The sequence below is a fragment of the Lissotriton helveticus genome, chromosome 1_1 (assembly GCF_964261635.1).
Source record: "Lissotriton helveticus chromosome 1_1, aLisHel1.1, whole genome shotgun sequence".
Taxonomy (NCBI): Eukaryota; Metazoa; Chordata; class Amphibia; order Caudata; family Salamandridae; genus Lissotriton; species Lissotriton helveticus.
Genome location: NC_136057.1, coordinates 22,202,403 through 22,221,479, shown reverse-complemented (window position 1 = coordinate 22,221,479; position 19,077 = coordinate 22,202,403). Strand labels below are relative to the sequence as shown.

General features: G+C 43.6%; 1 long non-coding RNA gene across 1 annotated transcript in view; it reads left to right on the top strand.

Annotated features, from left to right (window-relative positions):
* Window positions 1-18,809, top strand: part of LOC144815258 (uncharacterized) — a 438,302-nt gene extending 419,493 nt beyond the window's left edge. The window contains exon 5 of the long non-coding RNA XR_013606922.1: window positions 18,416-18,809. This is a non-coding gene — a long non-coding RNA (uncharacterized LOC144815258). The remainder of the gene's footprint in view (window positions 1-18,415) is intronic.
* The last annotated feature ends 268 nt before the right edge of the window (window positions 18,810-19,077 follow it).

Here is a 19,077-nt window from a genome sequence, read left to right as displayed (position 1 = left end):
TCCCTTCTTCAAGGTCCTTCTATGGGGTGGGAGAGAGCTTGAAACACCATCAGATGCAGAACTCTGCTTTCTTCTTCTATGCATGAGTGGCTCAACCAGTCAATTTCAGTTATATATTTTTGTACTTGAAGCCTCGAATTGATAATATAATAAGACTGCAAGTTCCAGAATACAAAGAACATCAAGCAGTGGCAAAGCCAATAGGTCTCACCTATGGGAGAGCTACTGGTTTTGTCATTTTCTTTTAGTCATGTTGTATGGCAGCAAAGCTGCTGTGCAAAATTGTTGAAAGTAATTAAAAAATGCGGTAAGACAGGGCCTGCGCTGACCACAAGGGCCAAGTAAGAACCCTCAGAAAGAGATCTTTAGAGTCCTTACGGAACTTAGGAAAAATAAGGAGCAGACTATGGAGTTCCTGCAGGAGGACTGCCAAAAATTTCAAGATTTCTTTATTAGCAAGATCACGGACCTTATATCCGACATTGCATCGACCCCCACGATTGATTGCCCTCCACAGACTATTCCTGCTAGAATGCCAGTGACCACCCCATTAACTGCCCTACCCTTGATTACGAAGGAGAGGTTGACACTTCTTATGGGGCGGGTCAAGTCGGGCTCCCAGGTTGATCCGTGCCCACCGGAAGTGTTCAAACTGGCATTGCCTGGTATAGAGGAAGACGTGTTGAGCCTTCTGAATACATCTTTACTAACAGGACAAGTCCCGTTATCTTTTAAGGAGGCCCGGCTGATTCCCCTGCTGAAAAAAATGGGGGCGGATGTGAAATGTCTGAAACATTTCAGGCCAATTTCTCAGCTACCGTTCCTGGCGAAGGTGGTAGAGCAACATGTACTTACCATTTTGTCGGAACATCTGGAGAGGAATGTCCTGCTTGAGCCGAACCAGGCTGGGTTCCGTGCAAATCACAGCACGGAGCTTATTATGTTGTCTATTTTGGACGAATTAAGGAACAGGGCAGACAAGAAAACTCCAGGTGCCCTGGTGCTGTTGGACCTCTCCGCGGCATTTGACACCGTTTGTCATAAACAACTACTGTCGCGGTTGAGGGATTTCAGCATTCAGGGCACAGCACATGCCTGGCTCTCCTCTTTCCTCCAGGGGAGGACACAGAGAGTGCAGTTTGGTGATCTACTCTCCACCACAACATCGATCACCTGCGGGGTGCCGCAAGGGTCTGCCCTGTCACCCCTTCTATTTAATATCTACCTGCAGCCTTTGATTCTGCTGCTTAACCGGATGGACTGTCAGGTGTATAACTATGCGGATGACACCCAGATCATCATCCAACTGGGTGATGGTCTGGGTGCTTTCGCAAGATTAGAAAACATTCTGAAGTGCACAGCCAATTGGATGGCCAGGAATTCTTTAAAGATCAATCCGAATAAGACCGAGGTGTTGCCAATCACCATCGCTGGCAACCCATGGAACGATCAATTCTGGCCAAGGGAACTAGGGTCACCCCCGGAACCTGCGGCCGTGGTCAAAAGCTTGGGCATCCACGTGGATGGCAAGCTGTCCATGCAGAAACAAGTTACGGCTGTTGTGGGTACTTGTGTCGGCCTTCTTCGACAACTTAGGAAAATTTCCTCGTTACTGTCCTTTTCCACCCTGAGGCGTGCGGTCTCTGCCACGATCCTGGCCAGGTTGGATTATGGTAACTCGTTATACATACGGCTGCCGCAAAAACTCTTGGAAAAGGTGCAGGCTGTCATGAACGACGCTGCAAGACTTATCTTTAAAAAGCAGAGGAACATACATGCGAGAACTGCATTGGTTGCCAGTTAGGCAGAGGGTAATGTTTAAAGGGTTGTGCATTGCGCACAAAGCCCTGTATGGAAGGGCGCCAAGCTTTATGAAATCCCGCCTGATTCCTTATAGGCCGGGTAGGGCGCTACGTTCTGCAGAAGCTACCCTCCTTACTCAACCACTCTGTAGATTGGCCACTGTGGGTGGCCGCGCCTTCTCCTTTACTCTTCCAGCACTCTGGAATAAGTTGCCAATGGAACTGCGGAAGGAAACCAATTTGTTGTCATTCCGGAAGAAATTAAAAACAGTGCTCTTTCAGCAAGCGTGGGGTGGCCTGTAATTTATGACCAGTTGCTTTCTGTACTCGGTTGCGAGGACCCTGACAAAGCGCTTAGAGACCCCCGGGTTATAACGAGCTATATAAATCAAATAAATAAAATAAATAAATAAGTATCTGTTTTCTTAGCAAACAAAAAACTTTTTAAATATCTTACGTAAAGCTGAAGTTTGTCTTGTTGGCTTCATAAGGAGACAGCACCAAAAAGGCCATGCAGAGCAGGGAGCGCAGCACTGTTTGCATCTTTTTAGCATCTACAAACACCTTGGGTGAGTTGTGTCCCTTTTTTCTGGCAGATGGGGGGCAAGTAACGAAGGAGGAAGGGGTGGAGAGGAATGGGGCAAGGAACAACTGGGCAGAGGTGGGGGCAAACCAGACAAGCAACAATGCAGGAGGAGGGTAGGGGGCAGGTCAAGCAACAATGCAGAAGGGGTGAGGGAAAAGTGGGGTGCAGGTAACAGGAATACAAGTTCCTTTGTAAGAAGCCAGCATTCGAAGGACGATGGGCAAGGGAGGCAGAGCTTGGGCCATGCTGCAAGGTTGGGACAAACGCATGAAGAGGAAGTGAAGCCAGCACTCGCTGGCTAAAGAGATGCAAGGAAACGAGACTGACGATGAAACCAACCAATTGTAAGCAATGGGTGGGCTCTAAGACCCAGTAAGTAAACAGAAAGTCTCACAAGAGACAGTGCATATGCTGTCTCAGGCGAGATCTAAAGTAGAAGATGGAGGGGATGTGATGTGGGGGAAGGTTGAGGGAGAGGGGAAACTATGAAAGAAGGAAAAGTGACCCCTAAACACAGTGAATGTTATAAAACAACAGACGGTGCTCCAAAACATTTTGGGGCGCTAATGTGAAGGCAGGAAAGTATTTAAGGAAGGATTTGTCCTTTCTGTGGGGAAACAGCCTTTACGAGGAAGCCATTACCACACAGGACCGTTACCACACTTTGTTTACCACACAGGTAAGTACCACGCAGGTAAGTATTTGCACCTTTATCATGCAGTATTTTACCATGTAGGTAAGTATTTTTTTGTTTAAATAACGCACTTTTATGTTATTAAAAAAAGTGAATTTAAGATTTAGGGATGGGTAGAGGTGAAGGGGTTCAGGTTGACTCCAAGGTTCATGGTGGGTAGAGGTAAAGACAGGTGATGGTGACTTGAGGGTTAGGGAGTGGGTAGAGGTAATGAGAGGTGAGGGTCACTTCAGGGTTCAGGAGTGGGCAGAGAGGAAAAGGAAGTGAGGGTGGCTGATGAGTGTGAATTGAGGGTTCAGCGGAAGGCCGACAGGGATTCGGGTGGGTACAGGTAAAGGGAGGTGAGGGAGAATTTAAGGTTCAGGGGTGGATAATGGTAAAAGATGGTAAGGGTGATCTTACGGTTTAGGGGTGGTGTCACGGGTCTGACTTGCCAGAGACCCTTAACGCTAATGGCTGGTGGTGCGCCACCCCACACTCACCCTGCGCCTTGTCTCCACAGCAGCAGACTGATACCTGGCACGAGGAAGACGGAGACACCGAGACTGAGTGGCCCTCTGGCGTAAATGTGTACGGCTCCTTTAAGGCCGAGTGTGTTGACAGCGGAGTCACCCCCCCCAGTGACGTCAAAAGACGGAAGCTCCGGATCGAAGACGGACGGCGTTTCCCTGACGGAGGACATCGAGGCGGAGGGCAGTTCGCAGCGAGAACGAGGAAGAGAAGCAGACGTGAACGTCAAGCCGGGAGGCCAACGGTCGGACGCTTCGCCCTGCCACGCGCCCACGGGAGGAGCGTGGCTAAGAGAGGTACGGGGCCGGGTCGCGGGTTGGGTTGGGAGGCGGAGACAGCCCCCTGTGTGAAACTCCCCGCAAAGACTACCCATCCTGAGCACAAGCACCCTCTAGCACGCCCGTTTTTAAGTTGAGCACTACACCAGGGTGCATTTCCCTCACTCCCGGTCCTTGGTGGTAATGTCAGAGTACAGGCAGTAATCCGCCTTCTCTTTTCCTTTCTTTGTGGTACCTCGTGGGACCCCCGGGCTGAGACGGATCACGAAGAGGACCTCCACGACTAGAAGGCACCACGACATTTACAGCAATACAAAGACTAGAGACTTCCTTTCTGTTTTCATGAAGAAAACCTATATTGCAATAAAACCCTCCTTGAAACCCTTACTTAAAGCCCCCGTGTTTCTCTTCGAACCAGCAGCCCCCACACCGGTGGTCGACCCTCCTAGTACTTCAGGGCCCCTGGGACAAGTGGTGTCAGAAGTGGGATCCCCTCCACCAACCATCTGCGAGAACAAGATGGAGACCCTAATCGACCACCTCATCAAAGGACAGGAAAAGCTAGAGTGGGCTGTGGAGAACCAGCTGTCCATTGCCCAGGCGGACAGAGATATGTTCACTAAAACCATGACAGCCCACGTGGAGGGCCTTAAGTCTATTCCCCTGACCCCCGTCCAACAAGCTGCCACGGGCGAGGGACGGATACACACTCCCCACCCATCTGGGATGGCCCTTCAGAAATATGTACCCGGCGAGGATCCTGACGCCTTCCTAGTGAATTTTGAGAGGGCGGCTCGGGCCATGAGCTGGCCTGAAGAGAAATGGCCGTTCTTTCTCGCTCCTCTCCTAACCGCCGAGGCACAGTCGGCATACCAAGCAGCGAATCCCTTGGGGACAACCCCGTATGCAACAATTAAGATGGTTATACTGGATCACCTAGGTATGGACCAGGAGGCATATAGAGTCCGCTTTAGGAAAGAGAAAGGAGTTACGGGGGAAAACCCAAAAACACTGTTCTTTCGGCTCAAAATGGCAGCCGATAAATGGCTACGACCGGATGTCTGTACGAAGGAAGAGATATTGAACAAAATCTACGTAGAGCAGTTCATGGAGGCGCTACCATATGCGACCCAACGCTGGCTGAAACAGCACGTGGGCCTGACAGTCGACCAAGCCATAGAAATGGCGTCTCAGTATGCCCGGGCCCAGCCTAAGGCCATTCCGTGGGAGCCTGAAAAGACATCCAAAGTTGTTCCTATCACCAAAACGGACAAGAGGCCGAAACCAGTACCCAAGGTCCCCCGGCCGTTCAAACCGGCCGGAATAATGGCTCCGTTGTCAAAAGGACCCCAGTGCTTCGATTGTGGCGAGTGGGGCCACATCGCCCGGATGTGTCCCAAAAGAAGGAGCCATGAGGAACCCATGGAAGTCGGGTATCTGCCCCGGACTGTGATGTATTCCGCCGAAATGGGCAGCACGTTTTACGTGAGTATAAGGATGAATGGGTATCAACTAAAAGCATTGTTGGATTCAGGGTGCAGACAATCCGTTGTACAGTCAAGGTTCGTTACTCCTGTCCAGACGAAGCACAATAGTCCCGTGTACATAAGATGTGTCCATGGGGACGTGAAGCCCTACCCCGTGGCCTCGATCACCATTACCCCGCAAGATAGAGACCCCTGTAAGGTTATCGTGGGGGTGGTTGATTCTCTGCCGGAAGACATGATCCTGGGGACCGATAATCCGGAGTTCCTGTCCCTCTTTAGGGAACACCTGTCCCAACCTAGGCCTGGGGCGAATATTCCATCCTACCTCTCCCAAGAACCCTGGGTTATAGATCGTAGCTTTCGATTCGCACAGGCCGAGGATAGAACCCTAAGCAATGCCTGGGAATCCGCCCATTCTTCAGAGGAACTGACGTCCCCCAGATACCCTCGGTTCTTGATCAAAAACGAGTTGCTGTATAGACAAGCCAACACGGAAGCTGAGTTGCAACTGTTGGTACCCCAGTCATTTAGAGACCAAGTGTTGTTCTTTGCCCATGCCCACTTGATGGCAGGACACGCCGGCAAGGAAAAAACCACTGACAGCATCCTAAGAAACTTCTATTGGCCGGGGATTTACAAGGACGTTCAAGTCTTCTGCGCCAGCTGCGAGGTGTGCCAACGTAGAATCACCCAGCGTCCTCCCGCTGCTCCCCTACAAAGGATGCCCATAATTGGGGTCCCATTCGAACGAGTGGGCATGGACCTAATAGGGCCCCTACCGAAGACGGGGAGAGGATTTCTGTATGCGTTGGTAATCGTAGATTACGCTACCAGGTTCGTCGAAGCCTTTCCACTGAAGACGACTACCACAGCCTCCATTGCGGAAAAATTCGTGGAACTATTTACAAGGGTGGGCTTCCCTAAAGAAGTGTTGACCGATCAGGGAACCCCTTTCACCTCGAAATTAATGAAGGAAGTGTGCGCCTCGCTGGATATAAAACATTTGAAGACCTCAGTATATCATCCACAAACCGATGGGTTGGTGGAGAGGTACAACCAGACTCTGAAGCAAACCCTAAAGAAAATGCTGACGGCAGAAGGACCCTCCTGGGATCGACTCCTACCTATTGCCCTGTATGTGATAAGGGCACAGAAGCAGAGCAGCCTAGGGTGCTCCTCGTTCGAGCTTCTATACGGCAGGCTGCCCCGGAGCCTCCTGGACATCACTAAAGAGATGTGGGAACACGAGACGTCCCAGGAGCAAAAGTCCATGTTGGAGTACACCACACAGCTCCAAGCCAGGCTAGGAAAGTTAAGAGAACTAGCCAATACCTCCATGGAACACCAACAGGAGAGGTATAAGAAATCCTATGACAAGGGCAAGAGACTAAGAACCCTGGAGGTAGGAAAATGGGCTCTCGTTCTATTGCCTTCCATCAGCCACAAGAACAAGAACGAGTGGCAAGGCCCCTATCGAGTTACTGAAAAGATTGGAAACACCACCTACAGACTCCGGTTAACCCCTACCAAGACTCAAATCTACCACATCAACCTCTTGAAGGAGTGGTTGGGGCCCATACCCCGGACGGGACGTCTTGTAGGGCAGATGGACGCCCGACATACCTCCACGCTGGAGCAATCGGTCGTGAACCCAGAGCTGTCTTCAAAGGAAAGGCATGAGTTGACCACAACCCTAACCCCGTACACGGATGTGTTCTCTGACTTGCCAGGAAGAACGGAATTAGCTGAACACTGCATAGAAACACTTCCTGGAGAAGTTGTAAAGCAACGTCCCTATCGCATACCGGCAGCCCGGAAAGAAACCGTCAGAAAAGAAGTCCAGGACATGCTCGAGTTGGGCGTCATACGCCCCTCACAGAGTCATTGGTCGTCCCCGATTGTTCTGATACCAAAACCAGACGGTACCAAACGGTTTTGTATGGACTTTAGGGCCTTGAATGCAGTCTCGCAATTCGACACTTATCCAATCCCAAGGGTCGATGATTTGATCGAAAAAATCGGAGACGCCAAGTACATAACAACCATAGACCTCACAAAGGGGTATTGGCAGGTTCCCCTTCGTGAGGAAGATAGAAAGAAAACCGCTTTTGTAACAGACGAAGGAGCCTTTGAGTTCACTGTCCTGCCGTTCGGCTTACATGGCGCTCCGGCTACCTTTCAACGCCTGATGAACAAGATCTTGCATCCCTTTTCTCACTTCTGTTCAGCCTACCTGGATGACATAGTTATATACAGTCAGAATTGGGAAGAACATCTAAGGCACTTACAAACCGTACTGACAGCCCTACGAGCAGCCGGACTACACATCAACGCGAGAAAATCAAGGGCGGCTTTTCAGAGTGTGAAATACCTGGGGTATGTGTTGGGCGAGGGAACGATGGCTCCCCAGAGCGAAAAAGTAAGAGCGATAGCAGCAGTGCCGTTCCCTGGTAATAAAAGAGATCTTAGAGCCTTCCTTGGCCTGGTGGGTTATTATAGGCGCTTTATTCCAGGCTTTGCAGAGCTGGCAGCCCTCTTAACCGACTTGCTACGCAAAGACGCCAAAGCCAAAGACTTTAGCAACCCTACGACAGAAGCATTACATGCGTTCCACCTTCTGAAAACCACAATGACAACGGCACCTGTCTTGATTCCACCGGACCATAACAAACCCTTCCTGTTGTCCACAGATGCTTCCAATCTGGGGATAGGAGCTGTGCTGTCTCAAAGCAAAGAAGGCGTAGAACATCCGATCCTATACGTTAGTAGGAAATTGTTCCCCAGGGAGTGCCGATACTCTACCATCGAAAAGGAGGCCTTAGCCATAAAATGGGCTGTCGAAAAGTTGAGATATTACCTGGAGGGCAAACCCTTCATTCTCCACACTGATCACGCTCCCCTGAAGTGGATACACCAAAACAGCAGTCACAACCCCAGGGTGTTACGATGGTTTCTGTCCTTACAAACCTATTCTTTCACGGTCCACCATCGGAAAGGAAAGGACAATGCAAACGCAGACTTTCTGTCCCGGGTGTTCCCTCTCCCCGATCGGGAGAAGCCAGGGGGGGAGGTGTGTCACGGGTCTGACTTGCCAGAGACCCTTAACGCTAATGACTGGTGGTGCGCCACCCCACACTCACCCTGCGCCTTGTCTCCACAGCAGCAGACTGATACCTGGCACGAGGAAGACGGAGACACCGAGACTGAGTGGCCCTCTGGCGTAAATGTGTACGGCTCCTTTAAGGCCGAGTGTGTTGACAGCGGAGTCACGCCCCCAGTGACGTCAAAAGACGGAAGCTCCGGATCGAAGACGGACGGCGTTTCCCTGACGGAGGACATCGAGGCGGAGGGCAGTTCGCAGCGAGAACGAGGAAGAGAAGCAGACGTGAACGTCAAGCCGGGAGGCCAACGGTCGGACGCTTCGCCCTGCCACGCGCCCACGGGAGGAGCGTGGCTAAGAGAGGTACGGGGCCGGGTCGCGGGTTGGGTTGGGAGGCGGAGACAGCCCCCTGTGTGAAACTCCCCGCAAAGACTACCCATCCTGAGCACAAGCACCCTCTAGCACGCCCGTTTTTAAGTTGAGCACTACACCAGGGTGCATTTCCCTCACTCCCGGTCCTTGGTGGTAATGTCAGAGTACAGGCAGTAATCCGCCTTCTCTTTTCCTTTCTTTGTGGTACCTCGTGGGACCCCCGGGCTGAGACGGATCACGAAGAGGACCTCCACGACTAGAAGGCACCACGACATTTACAGCAATACAAAGACTAGAGACTTCCTTTCTGTTTTCATGAAGAAAACCTATATTGCAATAAAACCCTCCTTGAAACCCTTACTTAAAGCCCCCGTGTTTCTCTTCGAACCAGCAGCCCCCACACCGGTGGTCGACCCTCCTAGTACTTCAGGGCCCCTGGGACAGGTGGGTAGAGCTAAAGGGAGGTAAGGGTGATTGTATGGGTTAGGGGTGGTTAGAGGTAAAGGTGAAACATGAAACTTGAAATCACTGTGTGTTTGATGATGAATGAAATATCGGCCAACAAATAAATGTGACAGGGCAGCAAATGTTAGTTCAGACTGTATGGCAACAGTCTTAAACTAAGTGAGTACGTCTGCAGTATCATAATCAATAGGAGCAACAGGCAGCCAAAATGAATGTTTTGGAAACTGGTCACAGGCCACAAAGTTCTGTTATTGCTAGTTTCCATTCAGCTCTTGGAAATACCAGCAAGTATGAGCTTTAACTCCGATGGTTTCAAGTTGTCTTGCAAGCAAAAAAAAAAAAAAAGTACGTCAATCAGAACGCAAGCAGCACGGACAAATATTTTGGTCCGTGCCCCAGGGAAGAAAGCAAACCCAGAGAGACAAAGTGAAGCCGACAGGCACTGAAACGTGCTCACCAATGAAAAGGTAGAAAATAAGATGACATTGAAGCCAAGCAGAGGTAAGTCATGGGCTGACTAAAAGCTCCTTTTTAAAGGTTTTCATCGCAGATGAGACCTAAAAACAAAACCTAGACTATATGAACTAGTCGCGCAAGGAATCAGGAAACCTGAAAGCTCTTACGTGGAGAACTTCTCTACTAATATCTGATAATTTCTCTTATGACCAAGCAGAGAACTGTATTATTTAATAATAAAGTCAACAGGCAATCAGCGAAGAGCAAGTAAAACAGCTACTTAATCTTACCAACTGGCACCTCTGAGTATTGTGACGCATATTCATACATATTAAGCACTTACGCAACGTGCATTCCAAACTAAGCTGCCTCTCAGTGCTAATTAATAGGTGCTACACTTACCCAACTCACCACTGCTCACTTGATCACCCTTGGAAAGATGATGTTCCAAACCTTGCCGGGTTTCAAACCTGTGACCTGCAGGCTCCACACAGGACTAGTTAAACCATGACTACTATAGCAAAATGTCCTATTCTATTAGAATAAATGCATTCTGCTGGAGCAGTGATTCTGGTTTTCTGGCTGTTTATTTTTTCAATTATTTGGTTTGTCTCTCCCTTTCTCTCCATTTTTAGGTCTGGCTTGACAGTGAAGCTTCTATTACCTTAAGTGAGCAACATGAGTAGAGCCTTAACAAGCACTACTGAGGGAGGGGCTTTGCCTCTCCCCACTTGTTTATCCTGTGCCCTTCTAGATTTGATTGGGCAGAGGGTGTGTGCTTCCGCTTAAAAAGAGTGCTTGCAATTCACACATTATGCTCAATACGGTAGACCTTAGTTGGTTATGGAAAAATGCCAGTTATCAAGACTCTACTACTCACAGGTTAGGAGGAAAAGTTATGTCAGGGGTGGGAGAACTCATCCTTGAGACATTTGGGGCTTGTAACTTCTGACTGCTCTTGACCTCGTGAAATGGATTTCTCAGACACAATAACAAGGGACTTCAGCTGTGAATTCTCTGACAAATGCAATAGAAAGGGGTTTTATATTGCAAACACCTGGTCAAATACTACAGGTAGGACCTTTACAGTGTGAATCCCCTGACAAATATAGTAGGATGGGGCTGTACACTATGAAACCTGTGTCAAAAAGAATAGGAAGGAGTTTTAATGTGAATGCTACAAAAAAACACCATAGGAAGGGGCTTCACATTATGAACTATGTGACAAACAAAATAGAAATGTTTTTTATTGGTTGTAGTCTGGCTTGGGAGCCCAAGTTGGCATACGCAGCTTAGTGACGATCCAGCTGTGATGGAAAGAACCTTTGAAATAGAGTGGCATTTGTGACTGCGCAACATAGAGTGAGATAATAAGGCAACTTTTGGCAGCGGTTTCTTTGAAGAAAAATATTCTATTCCAGCCTGTGAGTTGACATGTAAGAAGAGATGGGATGAGTTTGTTTTACAAGCACCTGCCTCTCCAGTCAGATTGTCAAGACTTGCTAAGGAGATTTATGACTTAACAATTAAAAGAAACGTTGTGGCAGATTTATTGAAGGGTGAACAAGTTTATCTATTCTACAGAAATGTGAAATACTTCTCTGAACAAGTTATGTGTTTCTTTTTATGAGTGCGTCATGCCTGTCATGTTTTGGAAGTCTGCTGAGTTGATTTACAAGTTTGTCTCACTCTCACTTCATCTCTATAACTGTGAAAGGCTTCTTTAACACAGATTTAATTTTGCTGTATAGCAGGACATGGATAATAATGACTTAGAATAATACTGCATTACCTTTCAAGTCAATGCATCTATTAAGTAAGCAAAGCTTTCAAAAGCCTTTCTGGAATTAATTTTGAAAGGTACAAACATATTTTTGATAAGTCCATTTGATGTATGGGGGAAAAAATTCTTGCAGCTTGTTTATTTTTCTCTTCAGTATTCTTTATAAATCCAAAGGCCCAGCACCTTTTTTGCTTACTTATAACTGAAAAAATACTGTTCTGCCTATTTTCAATGTAGCTCTTGCAATGGTATGGTTTACCTCAGTGCCTGACTTGACATGCACTCTCTTTAAGGCTCTATTTTAATTGTTCTGCTAGGGTGTGAGGTTATTGGTTCCTTCACCTACCTGGTAAATGTTTGAGGAATAAGAGTGCCTACCTTGCTGCAGTTTTATTTCTGGGTTGCAAAGTCATTGATGGTCCTATATCTTACTGGATACAGCTCCTTCATTACATTGATTCTGTCTCTTCTATTGGCATTGGTTATGAAGACCAGGCTGAGAGTCCTTATCGTGCATCTTTTTGGCATTGCTACTAACCTGTTATTGCTTAACGAATTTGGCACATACTGTCTTTCCTGTGTGGGGAGCTCGCTATTTGAGAGGGCTGGCATTAAACCTACTTCATTTTTCTTCAAGTCCTCATCCCTTATCAAGACTAAAAAGTGTCAGAAGGATCTTGATAACATATCTCGTGCAGCCAACATGAAAGTGGGAGGTGCAGCTTCAAAAATTCCTAACATCTGTGTACTCTCCCTTCAAATCGCCTTCCCCCTTGGTCTTGGAAGATCTCATTGAAGAGATTAGATCTCTAAAACCTTTTTTTGGTAAAAAAAACGATGCAGCTGTTCAAAGAACTGAGGAAAAATGGCTGTTTCACTATAAGAGAATATCTGTTATTGAAAAGAGAGGGAGTGATGTTGAAGATTCCATACCAGATGTTTCCCATATGGTCAAAAAAATTGAACAACTTAAAAAAATGGCAGAGGACTTGGAAAACAGAAACAGGAGAAATAATCTTCACATGTATGGTATACCAGAGGGATCTGAACTTTCCAAAATGATTGCATTTCAAAAAACTATTCCCTCAATTGTTCACCTGGGAGATCATGGTCTACTCAGCATCCAAAGGACTCTTTGCTTTGGCCCTAAGATCTCTTCTTCATCTAGTACAAGGCCTAGGGGTATCATCTTTTTTGTACAGCAGTTCACAGAATTTATGGGTGTTCTTTCAGGAGCTAAAACATCAGAGAATTGTACTGTCAGGGAATAAAGTCTTCTTTTCTCTAGATGCCTCGAGTGCTAGTGCACTTAGAAGGAAACAAATTCTTGCATATCACCCTCAATTCAATACTATGAATGCTAGATATGGTTTCATACATCCTGGCTTTTTCAAGGACATGTACAAAGATAAGACTTTTACATTTGATGACCCGGCAAGCTCAGGGATTTTATCAGACAGCACAGATCTGAAGATGTGGAACTGAGTTCTGCTGTTACTTCATGATTTTGTTGTTCATTTTTCTGCTTAAGAAATGTCTAATTGCATCTCACATGTTTCTTCTTTCTTGGTTTTTAGGTGATTCTAGGGCTATTCATAATCTGTGCCTCATTGTGTTTTTTTATTTTTATTTTCACGTTTCCAATGTGATTGTGGCATTGTTTCTTGTTCTGCTTCCTCCTTCTCTTGTCGTCTGTCTACTGGTTACTTTTTGACCAATCCTTATGTCATTATTGGTGAGTTCAGAGACTTTTGTAAAATTGTCATTAGGTTGTTTTTTGGTGATTCTACTGTTCAATATTAAGCTGTGTCGCCCATTTTACTTGCACTCCCTCATGTTTTTTTTTTAACTCTTCACTATAAATATATATTTTCTTTTCTGTCCATTGAAGTCACGATCAGCACAGCTGAATTTAGGTGTTCCAACACTCTCATATCCGTTGGGGGTGTTTCAGTTTATATCTATATTGATTCAACTACAATTAAGGAATTTCCTTTGTCGTTGCATATGTCTTTGGAAGTCAGTTGGGGATTGTTCCCCACTTCTGGTTTTCTTTCTTTACTATTAATCCTTCCTGTATTTCTTCATTCTTCCTTTTTTCTAGGAATATTACATTATATGTTTATTAAATCAAGGGTTTTTCTAATCATATTCTTTGTATTTTATTCTTAGAATTGTTATGTGAAAAGTAAAGGGTTCGAAAACCCTATTAAGAAGCAAAGAGTCTTGTTGCATTTGACTAGGTTTAAGGCTCAGCTAGTGTTATTACAAGAAACACACCTTTCTTTTATTGGGGGTCTTAAACTTAAGGAGGAATGGGTCAGAAAAGTATTTTTCTCCTCCTCTATCACTAATAAGAATGATGTTGCTGTATTTGTCACAAGAATCTGCCTATTTATTTTATTTCACAAGAAAATCATTCTGAGGGACATTAGATGTTGGTTAAACTCAAAATAGTGAATAATATCCTTTCAATAATTAATGTATATGGCCCTACTCATTGGATTCATTTTTTCGAAAACTAATTTCATAGAAAATACTTGAAGGTTCTGGTGATAATTTCCTACTAGATGGGGATTGCATCAGTTAAGAGATCCCTTTCTGTATTGATATTCATCAGCTAGATTTATTCCTAACAGTGCTCATAAGGCATTTAAAAATACCATTACACAGAGCTCCCTATCTGACTCTTGGAGATAGTTTAACCCAGATCTTCGAGAGTTCTATTTTTACTCAACTGCTCATAATTTTCAAACTAGAATTGACTATTTATTTTAAAGTAAACGCATTGTTAAGCATCTGGCAAATTCGGAAATTGGCTCAATTCTGATTTCTGACCATGCCCCGATTTATACAGACCTAGATATTCTGCAGAGTATTAATAGGTAATCTCAGTTGAGATTTTATAATTACATGATTTCTGATAGCACTTTTGTAACCACCTAAAAAATCTTAGTCATAGAATATTTTGATAATAATAATACAGGATACAATCCTTTCAACTTTGTCTGGGATGCAACTAAAGCAGCCTCCTGAGGTTTTATAATTAGTTATGTTTCCTTCAAAAAGAAAAATGCAGAAAAACAGTCTGCATCTATTCTTGACAAGATTAGGAGATTGGAACATAAATACCTTAATTGAAAACATAATGAAGCTGATCTGGATGCGTTGATGGAGGCCAAAATGCAGTTTGACAAATGCACTGCTGAAAAAGCTTGAGGGGTTCTTCTTCAAATTAATGCTAGGTTTTATGATGGCAGGAATAGAGCTGGACCTTTATTGGCTAATTATATGAAGTGCATAATGGAGAAGTCAGCTGTGAAATCTATTGTGAATGACTTGGGTGAGAAAATGTTCAGAAATTCCGAAATTGCTGCTTGCTTTGCGAACTACTACTAAAATGTATTCTCTCCTGAGACTTGTCCTTCTGAGGTGCTCATTAACTCCTACTTCTTTAGGCTTAAGGAAAGTAGTACAGATTATATAGATTTGTCTCCTCTAGAAAATCTGTTAAAAATTGAAGCGTTATATTCTGTGATTAAAGTTCTCCCAACAGGGAAAGCACTGGATCCTAATGGATTCACAGTAGAATTATATTTGCAATTTTCAAAAATTATTTTTCCTTTGCTATTTAAGCTGATTAATCCCTTTACTTCTTTGAAGGGTTCTGTGGGTTCTTTTACACAAGCTATGATTTGTATTATACCTAAGAAAAGTTTGACATCTCTCCTTTGGGCAAGAGCTACAGTTGTTACAGCTAGTTGTCTCATTAATACTGATTATAAATACTTGCCAAAGCGCTGCCCCTTAGACTAGTCAACTTCATACCAGACTGGTTTTGTTAAAAATAGAAACATAGCCGATAATTCCCATACTTTTTAAAATATTAACTAACATTTTAAAATGATCATCCCTATTACTGTACTTAATGGGTAGTTTTTAATGGAAGCATTGAAGTGACATGGTTTTGGTCCCAAATTTGTAGAGCATATTTCACTATTGTATTCTCCCAACTCATAAGTAATAGTACATTGCATACAATCTCCCTATTTTCCCCTTAACAGGGTTACTAAACAGGGATTTCCTCTGTCTCCTTTACTCTTTGTTCTGGCATTAGAACCATTTTTCTTTCAGATAAAGCAGCCCGAGAGCTTTTCTGGCTTAAAGTTAAACATCAACACATTACATGTACCGCTTATTCAGAAGATATTCTTTTGTGTGTTTCAAAAACTGATCTGTCTAAACCAACTTTCTTCACAGAATTAAAACTCTATTCCGAGGTTTCAGGTTATAAAATTAATGAAGATAAATCCTAGGTAATACCTCTTAACAAACATATGCATGAAAGAGCCATTTGTTGCAGCAGGTTTATCCTGGACTATGACTAAGATCGAAAGTTTGGGATCTAGTATTGTAATTCTATTTGGGATACTCTTAAAATCAATACAGATTAAATAGTTAGTAAAGTCCATCACCTTATACGAAATGGTCTCCTATATTTTTATCTTGGTGGGGTCGCATTGACACATCGAGAGGATGATTCTACCAATTGTAAACTTTTTTCATTATGATGAGACCAGTTAAAATTTATAAAAAAGATTGTTACTACCTTAGATAGCTTATTATCTAAGTTCCTTTGGAATAGGACGAAAGCTAGAATGTCCCAAGATAGATTGAAAAACCCCAAAGTGTCTGGAGGTGTTAATTTTCCGGATTTCTCCACTTATCACAGGGAATTTGGAATTAAACAAATTCAGATTCATTTAGTGAATCCTGTCTGCAACACTGGCAAGATATGGTTCCTACTAGAGCGGGCACCTGAAGCACCCAGAAACCCTTAGGTGTGACAGTGCTGTGCTATACAAATGCTGATGGATTATTGGTTTAAGTATCACTCTATAGTTTCTTTTTCAGAACTATCCTGCACATACAATCTCACAAATATTATTTTTACACAATATAATGAGCTTGACGGTCTCCCTAACATTACACTTGGGTCACTCAGCTCTTCTAGTCTTGCGTGCAGAGCAGTCCTATTTCTAGGAATTTGCTCTCAAAGGCTGCATTCATATTCTAATTGCTCTGACCTCCCAATATGGACAAACCTAAGTTTCCTAACAAAGCTTTGTGCTAATTGGAGTTGCACTGTACTTGGCTGGTTTCCACCTGGGATACAATCTAGGTCAAAGTGCATTCTACAGCTTGCTCTCCAACTTTAACACAAATTCAGTTTTTTTCTACAGTTGAATAATTTGTACTCCAGTTTTTCTTTCTAAAACTAAACTCATTCAACAAGATACTTGTTGCCATTGTGATAAGCATGTTGATTCATAATTCCATATGTTTTTTCTGTGCTCTCTTGTTCCTGAATTTTGGACTCATGCTTGGCAAAAGGTTGAAGTTATTACCAATGTTTTCACACCTTTTTCTTCAGATAAACTATTGTTAGGCGAGGCACACTCCGTTTGGTCTCATAGCATATTGCTAGGAAAACTTGTAGATCTCTTGATATCAATTGCTTTACAGGTCATTACTTCTAACTGGAAATCCACAGAAAATATTTCTATGAACTGTTGGTGGAATCTAGTCTGTCAAAACCACAGACTCCCTACACTTAGCATTTAAACTTGACAAACTATGGTTACCAATTACTTATCTCACAGTGTTATTGCTAATGCTGCAATGTCTTCACAAGACTAACTAGCTTTTTTTGATGAATTTCATCTATATTATGAGTTATTCATGTTGTATTTCACTCAGATTTTAATAGGATATTTTGGTATCATCTCTTACTATATTATAATTTTGCCTGAACATGTACTTGATATCCTTTTTAACTTCCTCTTTCCTAACTTCTTATTAATTAGCTTTTCTCTCCTTCTAGCTTTCTTTCGTCTTCTCTATTATAATATCACTCCATGTATTGCTTTTTTGGTGATTTGTTCATTTTTACTTTTCCTTATTTTAGTATATTGATCACATCCTACTTTGTTGTTGACTGTATGGCATACTGGCTTATGATATGATTTATTGTTTTTTGATTCTTCAAAAAAAATAACTGAAAAAGAAATGGAGTTTACATTGCAACTCTTTTGATGAATGAGTATGATGTGATTTTGTACAGATATCAGTTTTCTAGGTCTAGCACCCTAAATGGTTGGTGTTTAATGGGAGACTTTACATTCATCTCAGTGTATATGTTGAGTCTGCCTAAAATGGTTGACAAGCATTTCTAGGCAGAGACCTTATTGGCATACGTATGTTCTTGTTAAACCCAATATGCTCAATGTATTGATTTTTAAATGTGGCAACAAAGACAGTAGGACTATCACTTTACATTGTGAATGACTTGAAAGCAGTTGTCAACTCGGAATTCTTGACTGTCAAAGGCCTCATGTTTTCCAATAGGCCCATAAAAAGGATAGCCGGGGTTTTAGAGGAAGAAAGTTGCACTCTATTTGCAATGTTCAAAAATGATACCGTCCAATATGCATTTTTTGGTTTGTAGTTCTTTTATTAAGCCTGGGAAATAGGTTCACAAACAAAGGAAGAAAAAACAGCCGACATGTGTTTCGCCCGTGGGGCCTATTTGGCCAAAGGCTTCCTCAAGGCAGTAATTCTTTTCATATATGAAGCTATGCTGTTTTTTAGGATTGAAACCTGCTGGTGTGCAAGCTGCCATGCGTACCCTCGCAGTTAACAGGGGCACACTACATTCACTGTGTTAATTGCTCCCTGTGAATTTTTTCTTTGATAATTATCTGTGATATTTATTTTATATAGTATTCAAATTATGTATGCAGTAAAGTACTGTTTGCTTTTAAAGAAAAAGCGCTGGTTAGACATTGATTTACTGTGTCATATTTCTTGTGTGTTACTCAGGTCTGAATTCCAGCCACCAACACCTCCCTGAGTCACCCTTGGACTGGTCTACCTCGGTACCATGAGAGTCAGGTTTTATATTGTGAATTCTTCATCAAATTTTCTAGGATGGGGTTTACTTTGTGAACTCTCTGACAAATTCAAGAGGAAATGGGTTTACCTTGAGAACAATTACAACAGGAAGATTCTCCCATTGTGAACTCCTTGATGAACAACATAGGGAAGGACTACACATTGTTCAACAGTAAGAGGCCTCCTGACACTGATCTCAGGACCAGATGGTGATAGAACGGACTCATTTGCACTGTGTACATTTGTCATTTTATGTTGAGTATTTAGTTGTGAGAGAATTAAAGATCTTTTTGGTTTTAACAGTAAAAATTCTGGACATGGATTAACTGAGACTTATTGTGCACTTTGTTGAATTGTGATATTCAAATCCTTTTAATGTTTTAATTTGTTGTTGTGACTTTACTTTTTCAACCATGCTGTTAATATTCAATTCTTCATACAACTAAGTAGTAGTAACTCTGTTTTTCCCATATTCTTTGGGTACATGTGGCTTCAGTTACATGCTTGTTTGGGCCCTATGGCATTTTGAAGTTGAATGAATATAAAATGGACGTATTGGACGTAATGGACGTTAAAAAAAAATATATATA